Source organism: Ochotona curzoniae, unplaced genomic scaffold (genome assembly GCF_017591425.1).
Source record: "Ochotona curzoniae isolate NIBS_2020 unplaced genomic scaffold, NIBS_Ocur_1.0 contig_1014, whole genome shotgun sequence".
NCBI lineage: Eukaryota > Metazoa > Chordata > Mammalia > Lagomorpha > Ochotonidae > Ochotona > Ochotona curzoniae.
Window position 1 is genome coordinate 43198419 of NW_024464920.1, and position 4829 is coordinate 43203247.

Here is a 4829-nt window from a genome sequence, read left to right on the forward strand (position 1 = left end):
CATGACAATTTTGACTTTTATTGGTGTATAATAAATAAAACAAATTTACACTTAGACATCTCAAATGGTATAGGGGTATTATCAATAATTAAAGAGATTTTAATTCTTTTTTAAAAAGATTTATTATTTATGTTTATTGGAAGATCAGATCTACAGAGAGGAGGAGAGACAAAGAGAAGATCTTCCTTCTGCTGATTCAATCCCCAAGTGGCCACAACAGCCGGAACTCAGCCGGTTCAAAACCAGGAGCCAGGAGTTTCATCTAGGTCTCCCCTGTGGGTGCAGGGTCCCAAAGCTTTGGGCCGTCCTCCACTGCTTTCCCAGGCCAAAAGCAGGGAGTTGGATGGGAAGCAGGACCGCCAGGATTAGAACTGGCATCCATATGCTATCCCAGCGGGTATGAGGTGAGGACTTTAGCCACTAAGCTACCACACTGGGCCCAGGAATTTTAATTTTTAAAATTTCTGTTTATTTGGGTGGCACTGAGAGATGGCTCAGCCATTTCTGCTGGTTCACTTCCAAAATGCCTGTGATGGTTGTCCCTGGTGAAAGCCAGGACCCAGGAACCCAGCCCAGGTCTCCCAGGTGAGTGAGAGGCAGCTAACCATGTGAGCCATCATGGCTGTCTCTCAGGGTCAAGGGCAGAGCCCGGCCTTGAACCGAGGCATTCAGATGTGAGATGTGGGCATCCTGGGTGCCATCTTAGCCCCCGCAGCCCAGATGCCCACTCCCAGGTTTTATTTTGTCTGTCCTTGTTTGATGGTGCTCCTTTTCCTCCAAATGAAGTATTTGTGAAATGAATAAAAGCAGAGCTGTTTTGGCTCCCTGTGGAGGGAGATGGTTAGGATTCTTTCCCCTCTTTTGTCTTGAACACTTTTCATGCCTAATTTACAATCTGAAGTAGAAGACATTGTCTAACAAAACTATTTTACTGTCTTGAGTGCTGGTCAAATCCTCATTCAACATAGCTGCCTCTTATTTGAAGAATATTTGACTTTTAAGGTAGAGTATACCACTCCCCTGCTATGCTGTTCCTACCACTGATGAACACAAGAACTAGGGCGGGGGGTGGGCCAGGCTGGACAAGGTAATGGAACCTATTGGTGTATGTGAAGGCCGGGTCTGAGAATGGGTCTGGCTAAGTTAAGCTCCAGCACTCATGGGCATGCATGAGAGCTGGATGGGATATGGGCGCTTGCGTGAAAGCCAAGGCTGGGGTTGGGCCTGTTGAGAGATACTGGGGATGCCCCAGCTAGGTCCTGGTACCTGCTAATATGTATAAGAACCAGGTCTGTGGTGGGCTGACTGGGCTGGGCAGTAGAAGCACCTGTCAGCGTGAGATATGGGGCTGGGGTGGAACTGACGAGGCAGCTGCATCCACCAGTATATGCATCGACTGGTGCAGGTGACAGATCTCACCTGGCCCTTCACTGGCTGGCACACAGAAAAGTCAAGTCTGAGGTCACCCCAGGCGAGGTTTCTTGGGGGACTGCCCAACTAGATCATTGGACTTAGACCTTGGCCATGGAAAATCACAAGACACGTGGTCCCAACTATGTGTGTATTGGACTGAGCCTCCTCAATTGCTGAGGCCTATTTAGTGTTTAGCATGCCCAGATGCACATGAGGAACATGATGGCCAGCTTATCTAGGACAGCAGAGGAGAGAAAGCAGAACTGGTAGGACTACTCTCCTGGTCAAGCTTTGCAACGTGTTCCTGGGCCTGTGGATACGCTAAGGTGGACTTGGTCAGCCAAGAGACCTTGGGAAGATTCAACTCTGGTGTAATGAGCAATGTCTCAGAACTATCAAAACCGTCAACAACCTTGGAACACTCTTCCCCACATCAGGGCCTCTAAGAAATGACCGTCTCCCATCGCTGGATGTTGATGTAGTTTGACAGCAAGGAGCGGCCCTCCACCCTCTCTTCCCCTGCAGACACAGAAGAAAAAAAAAAACCCACAAAAATGGAAACACTGCCCTGTCCATCTTCCAAACCTGATCCTCTGCATCCTAATCAAAGGCCCACATGGGAGTGTATCCCTCTTTACGTGAACAATATTAAGGAGAAAATTAAAAAGTTTTAAAAAGACAAAATATATAAAATTCAAGATTGATTTATTTTTCTACAACAAGGAAGAGGCCAGACACAAATGACCTGTCATACAAACAACTTGAAACATGCTAGAGTGACAGAAACTAAGGTCAGAATCACAACACAGGAATAGAACAGCATCAACATCTGCTGAAAGTAGTTAGGAATATTGCCAATGTCTTCCTGCTTCTTAAAAAACCGTTTGCATATAAGGAAATGGCTTGGAATGTATGTACTTCAAGACTATTTCAAGTTATATGTACAAGTGATTTTTTTTTTTTTTTTTGCTACACATGTATGCTGAGTCTTTTCCATCACAGTGAAGAAAATTCAGTCCATAACATGGTTTTCTAGAGGCCAATGCCACTTTTAGTAGCTTAATAATGTATAGGTAGAAGGTTGGGACTGTTGGCATTTTCCTTCCATAATATTTCATAACATCGAAACTACAGGCCAGCCTTTTAAAAACAAATGTCCACTGATTGCCCTATGGCTTTGATTGGGATGGCTAATGGGATTGCCCTGAAGCTTGGATGGGTCCATGATGGGTCCAAACTGACCACAGTTGTCATGTGTTCTCTGTGGTCTCATTATGTTAGGTTGCGCTCTGTGTGTGTGGGGAACATGGGGGGACAAGACCAGAAGCACCAAATACTATGCAACCATGCGCTCAGAAAGCAGGTGTTGTTGAATATTCCTTAGAAGGTCCATGATGGTGCTGGTGTCCTGCTGTGGATACAGGTACTGCTTCCCAACCTCACCTCAGGCTTTCTGGCTGATGCTGTTACATTTCTTATAGCTTAAGATATTGGTGGTGTAAACCTAAATTTGCACACCTTTATAATAAACTATAGTTTATTGCAACTATTATAAATTCTGAACCGCCACCCACCCAAAGCTTGCCCTCTTGAATAGCTCAGTGTAGCCAGGATCCCAACAGTATACATTCTTGTATTGTGACTGGAGCTTTAGGTATTGCTGGTGTATAATGAGTATATTATGGTTTGGCTGTAGTCCATTTACCACGTGATTCTTTCACATCAGCTTGATGGACGGTCATGGATGCTGACAGTATAGAGAGCCATGGCAAGCTTTTTACTAAGAGATAGCTCTGCATACAGCAAAGGTTTGCGGCCTTAATGACTGTCAGTGGCACCTTTACCTCCTTTCATCAACAAGTGCTTGTCTGTCGCTTCCAGTTAGAAATGAATTACAGATTTATAAAAGATCTGACAGCTGATAAGCAAATCATAGGAGATATTCTTTCTTTCCAACTTAGTTTTTGTAGCTCCCAGTATAGAATCTCTGTTGAATGATTGTCTTTCCAACTCGGCTTGGCTCTTTGCAAGTCCTGAGGTCGCTGTTTAGCTTAATATGTGTGTGATTCTTGTTGTGAGGCAGATGGCCATGCCTTCTGTCCCTCCCTACATGCAGACATGCGGCCCAGCACCAAGTCTTGTTCCTCTCTTAACCTGAGCAGATGTCTAACACAGAGGCTGTGAAATAGTGGTGCGGGCCCCTGTGTCCTGCTGGGTGGTGAGCATGGGCAAAGACCCCTTTAGTTTGTCTCCAGTTGGCTGAAAATTGATTGGATAAGATTATCCAATGAAAATCAAGAATTTTAACTGACTGTCTCTCTCTCTCTCTTGGGATTCTCCCATAAGTCATAGCGCTTAATTTTCTGCTATTCCAGAGCCAAAAGGTAAAGTACTATTGGGGTGGCAAGGAAATGCTAGCTCACTTTAGTGAAAGACCATGGGGAGCAGATACTTAGGAGCATTCACAAAAAAACCCCAAAAAACAACAACAACAAAAAACTCATCAGAATAAAAGATATTTATGATCTAAGTGATTTATGTGTACACACACATTGGTGGAAGGGATGTGCAGTTTTGGATCTGCTTCCCTTAAAGGGAACACCTTCCTGATTCAAAATGTTGTTTCCCAGCCATGTTCGCCTCCTCCGCTTTACAGTTGCGACTGTGTCAACAACTGTCAGTGTGGTTAGTATCCAGCCAGCTCTGGCAGCCTCGTGTGGAAGTGCTCCTAGGCAAGACTCTGTTCCCACTGGCCTCTGTGAGGCTGGCTGCCCCAGCTCAACCTGCAACTCGAACCCGCCTTCTGTTGCTAGTTGTATGTGCGTCAGACAAACCACCAGGCTATTTCATTAGATTGAACAAAGTACAAGGGGTTCTCTGGTTTCCAGTACAGGAAGGGGTGGGGTACCCAGAGTGCCTCTGAGGTACACTAAGGTCTATCTTGCCTGGCCAATGGAAGCCAAAGCTGTTGATTTGGGTTCAAACGTGTTGGCAAGCCCATGCCTGGTCCTACCCCAACCCCCGCCCACCCCCTCCCTCCGCCCCATCCCAGTATACCTTTAAACTTTATGAAGACTTTGGACTTTTTGTAGCAGGTTACTTCCTTTCTTTGGACCCGGACCTGTGCAATGGCAGCCTGGAAACTGTCGTGGTCTGCCCTGACCTATCCCGACTGTGTGACTGTCGGGCTTGTGGCCATGGCTGCATGTGGGTGATCTCATGTGCCCTTTCTGCTTCTCCTGCCCTCTCCTTTCAGACTCAAGGTCAGAAGCTGCCGTTGATTTTCTTCAGCCTCTTTGTCTCATGTTGCTCCTCTCTTTATTAGGTTCATTCTGTTCTGGGGCAAGAGAATCCTTTATACTGATTCTTTGCTTCTGTCTTAACACTTTGTTTCTGTTTGATTCATTTCATCTGTT